Genomic DNA, 21,948 nt, shown 5'->3' with positions numbered 1-21,948 from the left:
CAACTTTGGCTCAGGTCATGATCTCACGGTTTGTGAGTTTGAGCCCCGGTCAGGCTCTGTGCTGACAGCTTGAAGCCTGGAGCCTGCTTTGGATTCTGTATCTCCCTCTCCCTCTCCGCCTCTCCCCACTTGCGCTCTCTCTGTCTCTCTCAAAAACAAATAAACATTAAAAAAAAATTTTTTTAAGCAGTGAAAATCTTTTTAATAACAAGGCAGGGTCTGGGGTTAGTTTTTGTAGCCACAGCTGGCTCTGCGGCCTCTGGCGCGCTTGAACTTCCGGCCCTTGGATCGCATGTAGGGTTTGGTGTGGCTGTGTGGGGTTCTTGGGGCCTTGCCAAAATGCCTGTACACCTTGCGCGGACCAGAGAGCAAGACGGTGCCACAGCCTTCGGGGGGTCCAGGGCCAACTGGTCGAAGGTGAGGATCTTGCCTCAAGCTTTGAGGATGCAGCTCCCGGCGAGGCTGCTCACATGCGGCGCGCACACGCGCACACCTTTACTTTGGGCACCTCCTGGACCCGCACGTCATTGGTTACCCTCCCGGCAACCACAGAGGTTTTGTTTCCCCGGCCAGGCAGCTTCATCTCCCAGATCATCCGGGAAAGGGACAGAGGTGGCCGGTTGGTGCGACTCATGAACTTGGTTAAAGGTAGAGTTGGTCCGTCTGGCCAGAAACCAGTGCAGCTTGACCAACAGTCTCAGGTAGATGTCCTGGCTCTTGGGTTCCTTGCGCAGAACCTTTTGGTCCTTATTGTGGTGGATGTCGACTCCCATAATAGTGCCTCCTGCTCGGCCAGGTCCGGAAAGCAAACATTTAAAAATTTTTTAAGAAGACATGGATCTTTTTGGGGCACCAGGGTGGCTCACCCTGTGAAGCGTCTGACTCTTGATTTTGGTGGAGGTCGTGATTTCACCATTGAGATTGAGCTCCATGTTGAACTCTGTGCTGACAGCACAGAGCCTGCTTGGGATTCTCTCTCTCCCTCTCTCTTCCTGTCCGTCCCCCACCTCAAAAATAAATAAACTTTTAGAAAAAGAAGATATGGATCTCTCCAGGGTCTGCCATTTAGGCTACCTATACTTTCAAAACCTAAAATACTAATTATTTAGCCCTCCTCAGAAAAAAATCCCCAATCTTTACTACAGGGTAGTGCAAATGCAAAGAAGAAGGCCATTTAACTCAGACTACTGGAGGTGGGAGATCGAGAACACTTTATTCCCAGGGAAAGTGATGCTGGAACTGAATCTTGATGGTCAGATACAATTTAGCCAGGCTTGGGGAGTGTTGGAGACATGAGAGGAGAAGAAAGGGAGAAAGTGCTTCAAGCAAAGGGAATAGCAGCATGTCAGAAGGCCAGGAGGAATAAAACAGTGTGGTATGTAGGTCAATACAAGTAGCTCAGCATGGCTGTTGTGTCAGGTATGTATCAGAGAAAGGCAATGGTCGGTTCATTAGAAACCAAACTAAAAATTTTATATATAATCCAACATACTGTAGGAACAATGATGAAGTTTAAACCAGGGAGAAAGGCAATGAGATTTACATTTTATAAGAATCACTTGGCACTAATATGTACCAAATACATTGGATAAGGGTAAGAGTTGAGTCAGGAGACAATTAAGAGGTTATCACAGGAATCTGAAAGCTGTTATGAGCCCCTAAACTGAAGTAGTGGCAGCAGAGATGGAGGAAATATGGGACTTAAAGAACCAACAGGACAGGGAGATTTAATTTTTACAGATGTGGCAGGAGTTGAAGAGATAAGATGACTCCCAGATTTCTGAATTGGGGAAGCAGGTAGATGTTTGTGTTGAATATGAAGATAGAAAACATGGAAGAGTGCATTTGAAGGGCAAGAGGGAGAATTCCATGGTGCACTTGATGAGCTGAGAGTAGGATGATGGCTAGCATTTTGAACATGTTTGAGTTGTGGACATCTAGCAGAATCTACTGAATAAGTCCTTATATATGCAGGTTTGACAATTAGGAAAATATTAGGAGTGGAAGTATAGGTTTAACTATTATTTTTATGCCTTTTGAAGGCCACATTCTAATGATCCTTGTCTGTTCCAAATCTTTCCGTGTAGAGTAGGTAAAGACATTTTCTTTAAATTGGTAAGATTAAAGGTCAGTAGGATGTTATTCTTTACAATAATATTATGGTATGTTCATTACTATCAGGTAATGAAAATCAACCACCACTTCACTTGTATTTCTCCTCCTACTTTACAAACACTAATTAGTATTCAAATTGCTAATGTGTGGTGAGTAAGAGCTTCACAGAAATTATTCATATACTTCCTGGTTGCTGGGGATCCAATTTATCCACTCAGTTGATGGGACACACAGGAAGTGACTAACACAGGGGTTAAGGTGCACGAAGAAATAAGCAAAGCAAGTAGAATTTCCCTGATTTGAAAACTTACAAGGAATAAAGAAAAAATTTTCCCCTTTGGAATAAGTTTTCGGGTATTTTCCAGGGTTCGATTATCCAGTTGTATCTACATATAATATTTTAATAGTATATATCTTAACAATGAAATGTATTTCTTATTTTTCCGTCTTATTACCAACCTGTGGCTATTTGCAAACAAAGATTCTGTAACATCATTCATTCTCTTGGGCATTGTACTACCCCGTGTACTACTCCTGGTTTACTGAGTCCTGGATATGGAAACAGAGTTCAGCATACCATGCTCTTATCTAACCTTGAGAACAGTCTAGAAGTCTTCCCATCGCCATCCCCAAATGTCCTAAACCATTTGAGTCCTTCTCATCCTTCAATTAGGAAAACTGCCCCCCCCCCCCATGCTATCATTATTAGTTCAAGTGAGTTAATTTTTCATCACAGGACCTTGTTTGCTTCCTTATTAGAATTGAGCATAACCTGATTTATCTACATTATTTTTTCTCAATTAGACTCAAGAGGAATTTAATTTCATTGATCTTTTCTATTTTGAAAGACTTGTCCTTTGAAAAACTTTTAGCTTTACATTTATTAATTTTTTCTTTCCTAACCTTAAAATCCCATCTTTCTAGTGCTTCTTGTTAATTTTGCTGAACTTTTTAATATTCTTAAGATGTATGCTAAGAATCTACTCCTTTTTTGTTATTTCTTCTTTAATAATGAAAGCATTTAAGGTTTATACTTTCATTCCTTACTGTGGCTTTTGCAGCAGTGTCTCATAGGTTGTTGTTTTGTTTTGTTTTGTTTTTTGTTTTGTTTTGTTTTTAAGTAGTCTCCATGCCCAGCACAGAGCCCAGTGCTGGGCTTGAACTCATAATCCTGAGATCAAGACCTGAGCTGAGATCATGAGGTGGATGCTTAACTGACTGAGCCACCCAGGTGCCCATCATAGGATTTGATGTAAAGTGGTCTCCTTGTATTGCTGTCTAAACAGTTCATAATTTGTTTTGAAATCCATTGATTATTTAAAAGTGTATTTCTCAGTGTCCAAGTGGTTGGAATGTAAACACATTTCATTATGTAATATCTGATACATTCAATAGACTCTACGTAAGAGTCAGCACCCATCAACAAAACTAAAAAGTGGAGCATTAACAATATCACTAACGCTCACCTATGCGCTTTCTTTTCTTTTCTACTGATCAATTGGACCAACCCTAAAATAAAACCACACTCTCTCATTACTCTGGCTTTATAATAACTCTTCGTAACTTATGGAAAGCCCCCATGTTATTCTATTTCTATTGTATTCTATCAGGGATAATGGCACGGTAAGGAGCTTCAAGGCCCTGATCCTCAACGGAAACACTGAAAACTGACAAAAAATGTCAGAATGAAGTTTATAGGAACTCTGGAAAGCAGTCAACGGCTTACAGCAACCAAGCAAACACTTAATCAGGAAAAAGCAACTGAAACCTGGTAGGAAATCTTTGCGGCATTTCTAACCTACCCTTGCCCCTGGGGTAAAACTGCCCCACTTCCCCTGCTCGGTGGTGCTCTGGAGGACTCAGCCCATGGAGAGAGCAGAGCTGACCTCGTTCTCAAAGAATTGTGGTTGTTCTTGAAGGTCTAGACAAAAGTTTGCCTTTCCTTTGCCTGACTTGGAACTCTCTCAAGGGCAAAGAAGCTGCAACATGGAGGAGTTTTTCAAAAACATTTACAGGCAGAATTATTACTTTCTGGCACTAAGGATATCAGTTGAGGCAAACAACTGACACTCCACAAAGCCTGGGAGAGAGCCGCACCTGCGCTTGGAACTGGCAGAGGCGTCATTGCAGCCGCTGCCTCCACCACCACATCCACAGTCTTGCTGAAGCACGAGTTGTCTGTGGACGTGACCTGTGAAGGTTACTCTAATGCAGTCAGTCGGGCGCTCAACTAGCTGGGAGGAGTTGAGTCTGACATTCCCCTGCCCAACAAGGTTTGCATAAACTCTGAGCACAGCATAGACACTCTGCTGGAGACCATGGGGAAAACAGGAAAGGCTGTTTCCTACCTCTGCCCTAAGTAGCGAGGGCAAGGGTGTGGACCCCTGGGCCCAAGATGGACCAAAGAGGGCAGGACACTAATCCTTTTCTGCCTTCCAGACAGACCTGGGGTCTGGCAGTCTTGCTCAGTGATGGGAGTTCCTGCTGAGACCCTCACTAGCTCTGCTCTTCCCTAGTGTCCCTGCAATAAAGTTGAGTCACTTTTGTTGGGGGGGAAAAAAAAGCCTGAGAGAAAGGCTGGGAAGTGAGATACTTTGAGGAATAAGAGTTTCAAAAATCTTCTACATACACCTGAGAATCTAGAAGGCTACATGTGTGCCCAGAGTGGAGCTCTCACACCTTGTCAGTAGGAATGTAAAATGGTATAGCCAGTGTGGAAAATAGCTTGGTATGTCTTTAATAAGTTAAAATAGAATCACTGTATGACTCAGAAATTACCATATGATTCCACTCCTAGGTATATACCCAAAAGAACTCAACACAGATCTTCAAATGAATTTGTGCAAAAGGGTCCACAGCAGCACTATCAACCCAGAAACTAACAGACAAATGCAGCATATCCTACACAATGGGATATCATCCAGCCGTAAGAAAAGCCCTGTCACGTGCTACCACATGGATGAACCTTAAAAACATTATGTTAACTGAAATAAGACAGACACAAAAGGCCACATACTCTATATTTCCATTTATATTAAAGACCCAGAATAGGCAAATTTATAGAAACAGAGAGCAGGTTAACACTTGTGGGGGATTGGGGGGTGGGGTGGGAGAAAGGTGAGTAGGGATTAACTACTTAATAGGTTTGGGATTTCCTTTTGGGGTGATGAAAATGTTCTGGAATAGGTGATGATGATGGCTGGTCAGCAATGCAAATGTACCAAATGTCTCTGAACGGTACATGTCAAAGTGGTTACGATGAAGAATTTTATGTTCTGTGTATTTATCTGCAATTAAAAAAATAAGTGAAAACATAGTGTCTGGGTTCATTTTAGGTCATGTTTCTCCAAATACAATTTAAAATTTTTTTTAACGTTTATTTTTGAGAGAGAGAGAGAGGCAGACTGTAAGCAGGGGAGGGGCAGAGAGAGAGAGAGACAGAATCAGAAGCAGGCTCCAGGCTCTGAGCTTTCAGGACAGAGCCCAACGCGGGACTCAAACCCACGAACTGTGAGATCATGACCTGAGCTGAAGTTGGACCTTTAACCGACTCCAAATACAATTTTTAAATAAACCTGTCAATATCCTTGATATCTGCACATAGTAAATCTTTCAACTGATTAACTATTAACATAGTATAGCTCTCTAAGTTGTCTTTACACCTTTTACTTACTTTAGTTTTAATTTTTGCTCTTTAAAGACATTGCTTTCTTTGTTAGATTTTTTCCTAGACATGTTACATTTTACAATAATGTTTTTGTAAAATTTCATATATAGGAAAGAGTATAACTCATAATGCGTGGCTTGATGAATTAACACAGAATACACAGAGAATACTAACCAAATCAAGAAATAGAACATTGCCAGCACACCCCTGCCAGAAGCTTCCTTTGTATTTCTCCCCAGTCACCAACTCCCACCCTTGGCCCAAAACGAGCCACACTTTTCACTTCTAATTTAATGTAGTTTGATTTTTCATTGCTTCGGTTGTAATGAGTGCTTTTTGTTTCCTATTCAAGAAATCTTCCCCCTCAAGTTTACTAAACTCTTCTTTCATGTTATTACATTTCAGATAGTTCCATTGTGACTTCTTTTTTGACTTATAATTTATGTAAATGTATTTGCTTAATCTTCAAAAATCTGGGCTATTTTCTAATTTCCTCTTTTTTTTATTATTATTGATTTCTGGTTTAATCTCACCCTGATCAAAGAGCATATTCTCTGTTTTCAATCCTGTCAAATTTGTAGAGACGTGCTTTATGCCCCAGCATAAAGGTTTATTCCACACACATCCAGAAAGATGTGAATTCTTTCCCTGTTGGGCTGAGTATTCTATGTATGCTATGGATGTCATTCAGGTCAAATCTGTTAATCCTATTACTTAAATCTTTACATTTAATGAGTGTTTTAATCTTTCCTTCCTTCCTTTCCTTTTTTCTTTCTTTTTTCCTTTCTTTCTTTGTAAGAATGCTTGACACCTATTCAGCAAATTTCAAGTATGTAATCCAATATTGCTAACAATAGTCACTGCTATATATTAGACGTTTGGAACTCATTCACCTTATAACTGAAAGTTTGTGTTCTTTGACCTACATCTCCCCTCTTCCCCACTGCCAGTCCCTGGAAACCAGCTTCTTCTCTGTCTCTATGAGTTTAATTTTTTAGATTCCACCTGTAAGTGATACCATATAGTATTTGTCTTTCTCTGGCGTATTTTACTTAGCAAAATGCGCTCCAGTTTCATCCACATTGTTACAAATGGTAAAATTTCTTTCTTTCTCATGGCTGAATAGGATTTCATTGTATATATATATATCAAATCCTCTTTATCCATTCATCTATCCATGGACCTTAGGTTGCTTTCATATCTCGGCTATTGTGAGTAATCCTGCAGTAAATATGGGAGTACAGATATCTCTTGAGATACTGATTTCATTTCCTTTGAATATATACCCAGGAGAAGGATTGTTGGATCATATGGTAGCTCTATTTTTAATTTTTCGAGGAACTGTTTTCCATAACGGGTGTACCAATTTACATTTTCACCAACATTCTACAGGGATGAATTTTTGACTGCTTGTTTTACCACTCAGTGAAAGAAGTATGTAAATTTTCTCATTATCCTTGTGGACTTGCATATTCCTCTTTTTAGGTCTGTAAGTATTGTTTTATATATTTAAGAGACATATTGCCAAATGCAGTATACAGATCTTGTTTCTACTCTGATTGAAAAAATATATTTTAAGACACCAGGGACATTGGAATACAGGCTATATGTTGGATGATATTAAGAAATCATTGTTAAATTTGTTGGATGTGGTAATATCTACTAGATATACCGACTAAAGGGTTTATGGGTTAAATTTTATAACATTTTATAGAATTTCTCATAGAGTAAATCGTGAAGACTGAGAAATATATTTCCTTTAAGATTTTTATACCAAGACCTCTACTTACAAAGGTATGATGAAGACATGATTGGCGAAGATATGATTTGTCACATGATAAATAAATCAAGTTGGTTGACATGGAGAGCTGGCCTCTGACAGGCCTTGGGCAAACATAGACAAAACCTGCATTTTTTAAAAAACCACTAATAGATAGTTTTTCCTTTTATTTCTACACACATTAACAAACATTTTGGGAAAAAAAATAATCCAGTATATATACTTGTGGATGGGTGGAAACATTTTCAGAATAAACTAAAAAAATCCATGTAATGGTTAATTTTATGTGTCAACTTAACTGGCCTAAGGGTTACCCAGATAGCTGATAAAACATTATTTCTGAGTGTATCTGTGAGGGTGTTTCTGGAAGAGATTAGCATTTGATTCAGTAGACTGAGTAAAGAAGATCCACCTGCACCAACGTGGGCAAGCATCATCTGATCCATTGAAGGCCCAAATACAACAAAAAGGAGGAGGATGGATGATGTCCCTCCTCCCTTCTTGAGCATGGACATCCGTATTTCCTGCCATCAGACATCAGAGCTCCTGGTCCTTAGACCTTCCGACTCTGGAACTCATACCAGTGGCCCTCTGGTTTTGAAGCCTTTGGCTCCAAACTGGGAGTTACACCATTGGCTCCCTTCATTCTCAGGCCTCTGACTTAGGCTAAATTACACCATTGACTTCCCTCCTTCTCCAGCTTACAGGCAGCAGACTGTGGGAGTTCTTGGCCTCTATAACTGTATGAGCCAATTCTTACAATAAATCTCTTATGCATATTCATATATATTCTGCTGGTCCTCTTTCTCTAGAGAACCCCGACTAATAAAACCCATAAGAAAATTTTTGTTTATTTATTTAAAAAAAAAACCCACAAAACACACGGTCTGACTGAGGTGAGATTTCTGACTAAAATAAGTTTGCTAAGATGTAAGCTGTCATCAGTGCCCAGGGATGTGAGCCAGCAGCTTCAACACAGGAATCAGCTAACAAGGCTGTGAGCCACACAATATAAGAAGAAAATGCCATTGGGAGGACATTCAACTAGATGTGGCTTTTGGAGACTGACCATGTGATGGATGAAATGTAAACTAATATTTTTCCTCTATTTCATGAGTTTGAAACCACTCCCAAGCAGTATTTAGGACATTAGGGCAGAGATACTAAAAGTATCATTTTCCAATTGCCTGAGCCCACCTCTTTATAGCTCATATAATAAGTACTAACTTTTCCTGTTTTCAGATGTGGAAACAAGAGTTGAGACTTTAAGACATTACAGCCTGGGAGCAACCCTTAACTGGGGAAATACTGGCAAGCAGAATACCAGGTATTCTATCAACATAATTGTAAGGAATGTATGATTATATCCATTAGACAGATGTGAAAACTGAGTTTCTGCAAGCTTAAGTGACCTGCCTAAAGCTAAACTCTAAGTGCTGGGTAGCTGGGATTTAGTTTGGCTCCAAACTCTACATTCTTTCTTCTGTATAATAAAGTCATCAATTGCATGCGCTTCAGATTAAAATGATCATTTAACCACATTCATATGGGATTGCTTTAGGACATATTATCTTTAAAATGCTCTTTTTTGTTTTCTTTGCTAATGGTTTTATTTCTTTGCCATTAAATTCGTTTTTAGAAACTAAAAAAGTAATGCTTGGGTGCCTGGGTGGCTCATCGGTTAAGCATCCAACTTCGGCTCAGGTCATGATCTCATGGTTCCTGAGTTCAAGCCCCATGTTGGGCTCTGTGCTGACAGCTCGGAGCCTGGGGCCCCCTTCAAATTCTCTGTATCCCTGTCTCTCTGCCCCTCCCCCACTTGTGCACTCTCCCGCGCATGTTCTCTCTCTCCCCAAAATAAATAAATAAACATTAGCAAAGCAATGCTTGCTTGTATTGTTTTAAAAAAGATCAAATACTAAGAAAAATATAGTTAAAAGTAAAACTCCCCCAAACTCTTTGTAGAGGTGACCATTGTTAAATTTCTCACATAGTCCATTGCAGAAAATTTCTGCCGGTATTCAAATATACACACATAGATTTATTTTACTTCGATGAACCCATATTTTGCATACTGTTCTGCATCTTTCTTTTTTCACTTAACATAACTTACACATCTTTCCATACAAGTATGTACGTCTACATTTTCGTTTTAATGGTCACGTACATTGGCATTCCATTTATGGGTGTATATCATTCAGGCGACCAATCCTGATTAGAGCTGTTTCCCCCTTTTTATTGCAAACAATACTGCAATGATCAGTCCTGTACCAATATCTGTTCATACTTACATGAATTTAAACCGAATTATAATCAAGGATTACCCTATAAGTCAGTCCTAATTTTGGTTATAATAAGTAATGGGACATAAATTTCAGAGACCCAAGAGACTCAACAGTGAGTTAAAAAAGAGTTACTATACAACATCTTTATTTTCCACTCAAAGCAACATATTTAACATTCAGATATTTCTACATTGGCTTCAGTCTGCTTGGGTGAGCAGAATTCTTTCAAATATCTGAGCTATCTGGACTCACCATGTTTTACCAAGATGATCACGGAAGGTTTTGTCTATAGGCGAATGGTACCTTCCAAGGGCAAGTAGGTTTTCATTCTTCTAATTACCTTCCTGAGGTCGGAATCATTGGGGTGTCCCAAGTCCCACATTATAATTTGTTAAAGTTATATTAAACTGCATGCTGGATTAGTTTCTTGAACAGAGATTTTCCATAAACTCTATAATCATTGAATGTTCAATTTGTGGCAAACATGTGAAGTTCTTTCTAAGAAGGAAGCATGGCCTCTCCCAATATGACTTACTTGCAAACAGTTCTTATCTCACAACTCGATATTTCTTTTTTCTCAAGAGACAAAAAGATCATTAAATACAGGGAGTGTGCTAAAAGGGGAATTTGGATGGACATAGAGGACATAATGCTAAGTAAAATAAGTCAGAGAAAGACAAATACCATATGATTTTACTCACATGTGGAGTTTAAGAAACAAAGCAAATGAACAAACAAAGAAAAATAAAAATGTACTCTTAAATACAGAAGGGGAGGTGGAGGATGATGGATAAAATACATAAAGGGGATTAAGAATGCACTTAATCTTGATGAGCGCCGAGAAACGTATAGAATTGTTGAATCACTGGGGCGCCTGGGTGGCTCAGTGGGTTAGGTCACTTCAGCTTAGGTCATGATCTCAGGGTTCACGAGTTCGAGCCCCGCATCAGGCTCTGTGCTGACAGCCCAGAGCCTGGAGCCTGGAGACTGCTTCAGGTTCTGTGTCTCCCTCCCTCTCTCTGCCCCTTGCTCGCTCCCACCCCGCCCCACACACTCCCTCTCTCTCTCAAAAATAAATAAACAGTAAAAAATTAAAAAAAAAATTGCTGAATCATTATATTGTAGACCTGAAACTGATATAACACTGTATGTTAATTATACTTAAATAAAAAAAATTAAAACTAATTGGAATGAGGATAAAATTCCTCTAAGTGGAAGTGCTGACTTAAATAATATGCCTTTCAAGTTTTGATAATATTGTCAAAATGCTGTCCAAAAAGTTGTTTAAATGTATATTCCCACAAGCTTATAGTGCCCTGAGTCCCATCCCTTTCCACACACAAATTCTCATCCTGAAAGTTACTAACTACAAACAATGTAATTAATAAAATATATTGTTTTTCAGTTGCATCCTTAAATTATGAATGGGTTTTAGCATCACATATTTCCTTTACTTATGAATTGGCCATTTTAAGAACTTCTTTTAAGCACCTCCAAGCAAAGTGGGGAAGTCATCTCATGATGTGTAAATATGAAGAGAGACAAGTCCCAATTGCCTTTGCAAGACAGCTTCTTTTCTGCAAGACTGCTCAGATTTTTTAGCACACTCATGTGCACCATGACTCTCTAGGAGACCAGGTTGAAGAGGGGTTTGAAGGAAAATCTTCATTCCATACCCCTCCTCCACAGCAGTTTATAATGACTCCACCTCTGGGTCCTAGATGCTGTGGAAATATTATTTATGACTATATATTACTGGGTAGGAAATCTGTAAGGTAAAAGTTTATCTATTGTTATTCATTGTACAGTTGTGTTCTATATTTATCCTCAAGAACTTTCTTATGTGAGGACCAGAAAGGGGGTTAGATAATGTAGTAGATTGTCTGCAAAGATAACTGTCCCTCCCACCAAGCACTTAAGACTGTTTTACTTCCCCTTGCCTCCAGTTGATCTTGGGACTTCTGTAACCTACAGAATGCATTGGGAGTGTTAGGCAAGAAGCCAGGCATTAACGACAGGAGGATGGACCTTGGACACTCTTAAAGGGAGCCCCGACCTAGGACCACCCAGGGAGCATCCCATTCCACCCATCTACCAGTCTGTCTGGTCCGTGGTTACAGCATTCTGGCAGCGGAAGAGTTAAGTTTGTTGTGCGCGTTGCACTGGTGCAGAAAGCAGCCGCTTGTCCTTACCTGACCTCTGCCTCTAGAATAGAAATAATGTTGCGGTTTCCTACCCCTGCAGGCATTTCGAATACGTCTTGGGAAAGGACATGCGTAGTTGGTTAATTATTATATAATCCAGGCCTGTCACTCAAATGTTGTAACCCAAGGACCCACCCAAAAGAAAAAAGTGTCTCAAGCCCACATCCTGGACTTTCTGGGGCCTTTGTCTCTTTTGGAGACCTGCTCCTCCCTTGAAGCGTACTTTAATAACACTTTGCTCTGCTTTGTTTTAGTTTCACTGTCCTGCGATTCTTTACTGTGGCAGTGAAAAGAACCTTGGCTTCTTTCTTTTTCCATCTCACTCCTGGTAAAGGAAGCAACGTTGGGCAAGTTCTAGTGCCAGCCCCTAAGCGCTCTGGAAGTTTCTGCCTTCCCTTGTTTATCAGATGAAATAAGAGTTGAACCACAATGTAAAAGAGAGAGAGAGACGACCCAGTCTGCTCCCGGCCATGCTGGCCACCTAGCTGAGGTGCCTGGCTTGTAGGCAAAGCCATTTTGGACACCCCAGGTCACACACAGCTTCCAGCTGACCGTAGTCACAGGAGGGATCCTAGTTAATGCCAAGTGAAAAGAACTACCAGCTGAGCTCAGCTAACTCTCAGAATCATTAAAATTAAATAGATAATTGAAACCACAGTAGAGACTAAAAGAGAACCTGGAGAGAGAAAATCGTGTGAAATATAAAATGAAAACCAATTGTCAGGACAAGGGTGCTGGGAATAGATGGATGGGGAAGGCCCCAGGCCAATAGGAGAGTACAAAACTCCTATCCTGAGTCCTATCCTGAGTTACGGTTCAATTGCTAGGACTGTATATTGCAGATGGAAACATTGATTTGTGGCTATAGGGCACCTGAAATATGGCTAGTACTGGGGTGCCTGGGTGGCTCAGTCAGTTAAGCATCTGACTTCAGCTCAAGTAACAATCTCAAGGTCTGTGAGTTCCAGCCCCACAATGGGCTCTACCCTGACAGCTCAGAGCCTGGAACGTGCTTCGAATGCTGTGTCTCCCTCTCTCTCTGCTCCCTCCTACCCCACTCATGCTCGTTCTCTCTCTCCTCTCTCTCTCAAAAATAAACACAAAAAATATGGCTAGTGGAGCTGGGTTTTAAATTCTGTGTAATTTTAATAAATTGTATTCAAATTTAAATAACACTATATGGCTAGTGACTACCATACTATAGTGCAGCTACTATATCACACGTCAAACTTTACCCTGATGAAGGGGTGAAAATCAATAACTTGCCCCCAAATTGTGCCTTTTCATCTGCTTCTTTCTCAGAATTCTGATAGGAACCTAATTACTTACACTGTGATCTGCTTGAGTCCCAGAGAACTGCTTAGAATGACCACATAATCTGTCAACATTTCCATTTGCAGAACAAGAATCAGAAGTGGGTTCCCCCTTGTAGTGGTTTCTGAGTGAGCAGAGATGAGACTGGGAATAACAACTTAAAAAAAATCTGTCTTTCTATGTTTATAAGTAGTCTTGAAGTGAAAGTACCTATTATGAAGGACATTTCTAAGAACTTTAATTAAGGCATTGAAATTCAAACCCATATATATATGTATGTACACACACACACACACACACACACATATGGCTGCTGTGTTTCCCAAACTTCTTTTAATATAGAAATATTTTGTGTGTATGCCTTCCATTAACCTTTTACAGCAGCAATAGGACACATTTTGGGAATGCTTTTTTAGAAAATGGCAGAATTTTTATTAAACTGGGCTAAATGTCATTATGAAATATTGAACCCTTCAACCATGAATACTACATGATAACTTTCCAAAATCAATTCCATTTCCTTAATTAGAAAATTAATCATTTGAGATTATTAAACAAATATGAGGCAAGATTAAAATGATGATTTTCATTTCCTTATGGGTTAATTTTTAAATATTTAACAAAAATAGGATAATACCCTTCTCAGGGAAGGCAAGATTTTAGCTGAGATTTAGTTTAATTATATGGTAACTAGACTCCAAAATTTTAAAACACTGTCTTTAACATTCCTACCTCCTGAAGGCAATATTGACATTCACATGAACAAAATCGTCTTTCTTTTATACCCACCACTTGGCAATAGGCCATGATTTTCCAAGGAGCCAAGGACAAACGATTATTTCAAGGACAGTTTTTGCTAGAGAGAAATTCTTGCTTTCTTAAAGAGAGAATAGAATTTGTTCTGCTTCACTGTCTGATTTAACACCCCTGAAATTGAAAATGTATTATTTCTACTTCTGTGAGTCCTCAAAAGACTCTCCTACCCTCTGGAGCTTGTCCTAACTGGATTGTCAAATTAAGGTACTCCTCCCTAAATTCCTATTCATGTGAATTTTATTGTTGGTAGCAGTCCTCAAAGATCATCTTCCTTGATGGTTCTCACGTTGGCTGCATATTGGGGGGGGGGCAGCTTTAAAAATATGGATTTCTGGGCCCTACTTCAGACTAATCTCAGTGGGGAGTTGGGGAGGGTGTGGGGAGCCAGCATAGACATCCTTAAAGCCACTTGGGAGATTTAATGATAATTACACTATTGAGCTAGTCCATCCTGTTCACCTAACAGATGTGGGGACTGAGGACTAGCCACCTAAGTGAGATGTCGCCATTTTGTTTCTTATTTATGAGGCTATTAGGACTGAAGCAGCCTGAACAAGCATTGGCTTCCAGCTTGTGCACAAGTTACCAGGGTTACAACTGGGTATCTCTAGGGCCACCTTGGGGGTAAAAGGGGACAGTGAAGGAAGGGGAGACTCTGATCTCCCACCAGAACATCTCTCTTAGCTGTTTGTTCATATTTTGTTTGAAGAGATGGTTCCACTGCTAAAGTATGCCCAGTCTGAAAAATCACCCCTCAAAAAATGTGAACATTGTGTGTCCATTTCTGAGATTTTTATCAAAATATCTTCGGAGCCAGACACCAGTTCAACTATTAATGAAATGTAAAAACACTTAACAAAACAGAGGACTGTTTATTCTTAAGTCACATTTCCCCCCAAGTGTTTGATGAGCAATAAAGGGGCTGTCTAAGCTCAAATATTTGCATCCATGAAAAATATGTGTACCAGGTAAGAATGTCAGGACACAAGTGCAAATTTTTAAAATGCATTTCATTTTTTTGCAACTAACTTAATTTCTATTTTATGTCCTATTACTTTGATACCTGATGCAGCCTGCCCCTGCCTGTGGTTGTGTCTAATCCAGGGGATGTCGGGAATTCTAAAACCTCATGGAAGAGGTCTGGTCCCTGGTCCTCTTCTGTCCTGGATGGCATCCTCTGAAATATACTCTTTTCTATCTGGCCTCAGGTCATGGGTACATGTGGTTTCTATTTACTCCTCACCACAAAGTCACTTATATCCGGCTCTATCAACAGCCTTTGTCCATACGTGGTCTCTCAGGAAAGCATTCTGTTGCTCCCCCAGTCCTCCTGGGTTTGGAGAACCATGTCAGCAAGTCTCAGGCTCCTCTGTGCAAGACCCCTCCACCACATCTATTCCATCGCTTCCCCCATCATGATGCTGAAAGGGAACCCATGAATCTTGCTGCGTTTCCTCGCTTCAGGAGGAGCTGTCCCAGCAGTGGGGACCAAGGCACAGGGTCGGTGTCCTGAAAACAAATGTCTAAGTGTCCTCTGATTCCTCTTTCTTATGGATACTGTGGTTGAAAGGATGGGAACATTGTCTTGAACTGAGAACACTTTCTTCTGAAACCATTATTCTGTACTAAAGCCTTCAGAATCCAGGCTCTGGCAACTCAAAACACCTTTCCTTCAAGACTGTTATTTCTGCTATCATTCCAAAGGTCTATTTTAATACTCAAGCACAGAGAATCGCCTACTTATTCTTCCTTTCTCTTGTGTCACCTCGTCCAAGAAGCCGCCCCTGTGGTGGTGAGGAGAGTCACAAGAGGCAAAGGAGGATGGTGGGGGTGGGCATGGGGGGGGGGGAGGGGTGTACACACACACACACACACACACACACACCAGTTAATACATCAATATCATACCTTTCTACATATGCGTAAGGGGGAAATATTGATCAAAACCTGACCTCCCTTCAATGCTTTCTTGACCTCCCTTCAATGCTCATCACCATTCATCCTTTTCCCCTTGTTCCTTATATTTTCTAATGCTTAGTAATAGGGATTCATAATATAAATTTCAGAATTTCCATATAATGGACAACTATGTAGTTATTTATAAACATATTAAGTTGATATTAAATTGCATGAAAAAACTGCCATGATTCTGGACATTGGAAATGTTAGTGTGCCCGCCCTGACCACACCCAGTAGTAAGGGAAACAGCCCCACCCTCTCCTCTGACAGCAGGGAGTGGGAGGGGAGCTTGTTTGACCACTTGGTCTTCCTTCCAGTGTCTCTGATTGGCTAAGGAGTGAGTAACAGATGCAAGGAGTAACCAAACAGTAAACTTACCAACAACGCAGTCTCTGTGCGGACTTGACAGAAAAATGAGCCGGGCAGAATTTGAATTTGTACTAAAACCCCAGAAAATCATGAGGCAATAAGGGTGAGGGCTCAGTTAAAAGGTCATAAGGTAAAATGGACACTAGCGGAGACAATGTGAGAAGTAGGAAGCTGAAAATATGGGGGAGCAGACATGAAGAACGAGAAAGTGGTTGAGAGAGTGAGTGGTTGAAAGCAGAGCGAAAAAGACAGAGATGGAGGGCAGCCACTAAACTCCAGCTCCCAGGGCTGAGGTCTTGGCAGCTGCTTGGGGTACAGAACTTTACTCCAGCTTGTTCCACACGGGACGTGCCCTAACCCGACCCCAGCTCTTAGATTTCCGAGACAATGTCCTCGGCATTCTTTGTAAATCATTTCAGTAAGCCCTTTACGTGGTCTATGCTCAGTGGGTCCCTAGCTTGCAACTGTTACAAGAGTATATAAACTATGAGCCCAAGTATATATCTTTAATGTGTGCTTACAAGTATGTGTGGATATGAAGCAGAGTCACAAACTTACTAACAATATTCTTAGATGTACCAAGATATGTGGCTCCTTTATTTCTTCATTAACTAATTTGATCACCTAAAAGATGATAATCACTGGGTGCAACTCGGCAATGTTCCAGTATTCTGTGGCACAATGTCTCCATCCAGTTTACATATTCATTTAAAGTTCAATTACCTAGGTTTTTGTTAAAGATATACCTCGTGTAGACAAAAAATGACATATTTACAAGGTCATTCATTGCACTACTGTTTGTAATAGCAAAATTTTATCTATGTCCATCCATAAGGATAGAGTTGAATAAGTTATGAAGCATCCTTACAATGGAAGACTTTCCAAAAAACAGTGACTACATTATATACCATACAGATATGAAAATACCAGTGATGTATTTTAAATGAGAAAAAAATAGTTTTGTTCCCTTTGATTTAAGAAAATGAAAAACAAGATTAAGACTATATATTCACATTTGCTAGTAATAGCATAAACTCTGGAAAGATATATCAGAAGCCAATTAAAATAATGCACTTCGGAAGGAGTGCTCTTGGGGGACTAGGAATAGGGTGGAGGGAAGCAGGTCTTTTTCCTGTAAGTCTCCATACAATTGTATCAGTTTATGGACCATGTAAATTACACTGTTATAAAAATGAGGCCTGTTTTGGGGCACCTGGGTGGCTCAGTGGGCTAAGCGTTTAACTCTTGGTTTTGGCTCAGGTCCTGATCTCATGGTTCATGGGATCAAGCCAAGCCCTGTGTTGGGCTCTGCACTGACAGCATGGAGCCTGCTTGGGCTTCTCTGTCTCCCTCTTTCTCTCGGCCCCTCATCCCTCTCAAAAATAAATCAATAAAATTTAAAAAATAAAAATAAAAATGAAGCATATTTTAAAAAGCAATTAACATCCAACCTATGAAAGTGATTTAAATAGTATCTTTCTGTGACTCTGGGTAAGAAGACTGGTTCCCTCAGACTTACCCTAATTCTCTGATTAGGCATAAATGAAGTCATCTCCCTGGGGTGGATTGAGGGGAACTTGGATCCCTGCAGGTGATCTCTCTTTTCTGCCTGGTCATGCTTTCCTTGCTGGCATCTGCAGCTGAAGTTGGCATTTGCTGTCCTCTACTGTCTGGGCTTTCTTAATGGGTCTGGCTGAGTGGTGCTACCAGGCTGACTTGGTCTTATCTTAGCACTTGCTGGTGCTCAAGACTTCCCGGGCCTCCCCCATATCCTCCCTCTGGCTCTACTTGAGTCTGATCCCACAGCCTCTGCCATAAGACCGTCCTGCCCAGGCCTGCCGACTTCTGTGGAGCCATCTTCGTATTTGACCCCTATCCCCTACCGCATTCCCCACCTTCACATTCAGGAAACCCTGGGCCCAATCAGTGGCACACAGGAACTGGAAGAGTTCTGGAAAGCTATACTTCTGTTCCCTCTGTATCTACCATGGAGAACACTTCCCAATTCACATTGATGCGGCCTACTCCCAGGTTGGTATGTGGAAAACTTGCAAAACTATGTCCCCCAGGGACACAAATGTGAACCTGGACAAGAGCTGCTGCCTTAGTATTCCCTTCCACTTTTCTTACACAATTGGCTTTGGCCCAGAGAGGGATTTTGTTTTATAATTTTCATTTTGAAAATGTTTTTAAATGTTAATTTTCTGTTATTATTGGAGAGAACATGAGAACTTAATGTATTATCCTTTGTACTCTCCTGAATTTGTTTTCTTCTTCTTCTTCTTCTTCTTCTTCTTCTTCTTTATTTGAAGACAAAATATTCATTTGAGCCCTAGGTTTGATGATGTTTGGGAATCATGTTTAGAGCTATTTCTTGGGAGATAAGCTAGGATTTGATTTAGCATAATGACTGGTTTGTGAACTGCACAGGTGAGATGGAGAGGGATTTAGAAAATTAAAAATGGAAGATAACACCCCCCCACACACACACCACAACATATACACACACAAAATGCATCAGTCATTGTTGTTGTTGTTGTAGTTGCTGTTTTACTATCCAGAAAATTGTCTCAAATCACTAGTTATTTGACTAATTCAAATGCAGCCTAGGAAACAGATAAGGCAAGATCACTCACATGGCTCTTCCATAACTATCTTTTCTCAGGTCTCAAAATGTGGTGTTTGAAATCCATCTGTTTGGTCAAGAGAATGCTGACTGTGTTCCTTAGTAATAGCAGATTTTATTTAAGGTAAAAATGTACTCAGAAAAACACTACCTCTTTGGAAATCTTGGCAAGTCTGCCTTCAGATTTCTTTAATGTAGAAAATAACTCTTGTGTTTTTAAGCCACTGCAGTTGGGTTTCTTTTAATACCAACCCAACTTAATGCCTAACTGAAACAATCATGGGTAGGAATATGTTCATTCCTTTATTCATTTATTCAACAGATTATAATTGAGCATCCAGATTCCAGGTACTGTATTAAGTATTTGGTATTCTGTTACCAGATACTGGAATAATGGAGATTTAAAAAGAATAATGGTAACAATTAACAATATTATGTTGAGTCGCTTTTCTATTTGCCCCTCCAAATCCATTCTTCATGCAGCCTGCATTGTGCCCCTGGGGCAGGGGTGGCTGACCCATGTGGATGTTGTCAGTGGACCCCCTAACTCTTTGGCTCCAGTTGGATTATTTTCCCCCAGCTCCCTCCGTGTGGGATTTTCATAAACTGGCTTCATCTCTCTCCTGAAAGTCACAGCTCCTGTCAGTCAGGCCTCTCCAACTATTTCGTCTTCAGGTTCTGACGACTGTCCTTTTCTTGTTAATTTAGGCCTCAGGTGGTCATACTGTCCTGTTATACCCAGCTTGCAGTCTCACTACATTCTTCCCATGCCTTTATAAAGAGCTCCTTTCCAAACCTCTTCTCAAATCAATCAATAGGAATGTCTGTTTCTTTTTGGGAACTTAATAACACAGCCCTCATTTATCAAGAACTCCTTGTGTGCTACACACTGCTAGGTACGCCATTTTGTTGAATCTTGTCCACACTTTATCATGGTAGGCTGACAAATAGAGGTTCAGTTAACTATGACCAAGTTGTTGGCTAGATTCTTTTATTTTCCTAACCAGGACACTTGCAGACATAGGCTCACCCTTATATGAAACAGTATAATCAACAGTCAGCATGGGTGAACCCCTCCGTCTTGTTCCCCACCCCAGCTCCTCTTTCTGTGTCTCTTGCTCACAGTATCGTGTGCTCCCTCTTGGGATTCACTTTTGTGGTGTCTCTCTCTGGTCTGTCACATTGGCAATTCTCCTTGCTCGGACCACAGTTACCTTCCCTGTGGAAGGAGTGGCAGATAATTATTATTACCTCTCTGGATTGGGAGGGGAGGGTAGCAAGAAGCTTAGTTGACCCATTACCTTAATTTAAACAAAGGGCTTAAACTGTACTGGTAGTTTTAGAGACTGCTGTGATGATTTAAAGACACATTTTGATGGTTATGTTCTTATTGGCTGCAGACCCAGGAGTACAAGGGGGTCTTATGAGAAGACACTAGAAAAACTCTCATATTTGGTTTTGTGAAAAAATTCTGTGGCAAATCTCCATGAAAGTAACTTGATTCCTGAAATTGTCTTCCCATATGTGTCTTCAGAAATTCTGAGTTACATATTCTACATTAGGGGAGGAATTCTCCAGGCAACATGTGGATTAACAGAGGTAAAAAAGAAAATCATTTTTGGTGGTGGAACGATACTCCCTGTTACCTTTAATTTGTGTAGAAAAAGCCCAGCCAAGTCCATTTATTGTTACCAAGGACAATAAGTAATTTCACTTCCGAAACACTTTCACATTCTCTTTCCGCAATTGTAATACAATTTTTAAAAAGAGCTTGTCCAAAAGTACATTCAGTATGTTTCCCCAGACAACGTACATCCTATAGTTTCAACTTATTTGTTTCTAGTATTACTGGGAGGCAGAGGGGAAAAAATCCAAATGGTTTGAATTGCATAACAAAACCTACAGGCTGAGAACTCTTTGAGTCACAATTCCAAAAGCAGCCCTCCAAATATGTATGTCATGTTTCCATTATCCAAACAATTTTTGAGTGGTTTAGTGTATCCTAACTACAGAAGCCTTGTTTGTAAAGAATGATAGTGATGGCAAAGAATTCTGCCAAAAACATTCTGTAGCACAGGTATGAGGCTTGCCTGGAACATAGAACTCAAGAAACCCAGTAGTCATTGGTGAAGTTTGGAACATTTAATCCCAATATAAAATTTTCAAGGATACATGGAATCCCTTGCCATATTCTCTTCCTATGACAGTGGAGAGAAATGTACTACTCACTCCTACTTTTCCTTGACGACTGCAGTAACAAGACAGATACTGAAGAGCAGAAAGTCTTCGGCAGTTTTAAGACATGGCTGCAAATTCTTTGACACTCCCATTGAGAGATGGGAGCTCAGCCCTTCCCCTTGAATTTGAAAAGCTTGTGACAGTTTTGACCAAGAGAGTATGGCAGAAGGAATGTTATGTGATTTAGAAGTCTGGGTCATAAAAGGCCATGCAAGGAAGCCTTCTTTGCTGGAACATTCTTCTTAGAGCCGTGAGTCACCATGTAAGAATCGGACTGCCTTGAGTCTGTTGTGCTGGGAAAGTTGGAGTAGGCATTCCAGTTGACTGAGTCCAGGCTTCCAGCCTATGCATCCCTGCTAAGGACACCTGAATGAAGCTGACTTGGACCCTCCAGACCAGCCCACATTTTCTAGCCGAATACCATCAAGCAAACAGAAATTTCCCTAGACAAGTTCTGCCTGAAATCCTGAACCACAAAATCATGAGATGATATTTTGACCACCAAAATTTTGGGAAGTTTGTTTTATAGCAATAGATAACTAAATTATCTAGTCGCTGGTCAGCACACCTATATT

At 40.4% G+C, this 21,948-nt stretch overlaps 2 pseudogenes; one reads left to right on the top strand and one right to left on the bottom strand.

The window, feature by feature from the left end:
* Nucleotides 1-219: 219 nt before the first annotated feature.
* On the bottom strand, nt 220-773 carry LOC122202416 (annotated as a pseudogene).
* A 630-nt stretch (nt 774-1,403) lies between these two features.
* LOC122201796 lies at nt 1,404-4,478 on the top strand (annotated as a pseudogene).
* The last annotated feature ends 17,470 nt before the right edge of the window (nt 4,479-21,948 follow it).

Source organism: Panthera leo, chromosome D2, assembly GCF_018350215.1.
Source record: "Panthera leo isolate Ple1 chromosome D2, P.leo_Ple1_pat1.1, whole genome shotgun sequence".
Classification (NCBI taxonomy): domain Eukaryota; kingdom Metazoa; phylum Chordata; class Mammalia; order Carnivora; family Felidae; genus Panthera; species Panthera leo.
Note: the sequence above shows the minus strand (reverse complement) of the source record. Positions and strands in the feature narration are given on the sequence as shown.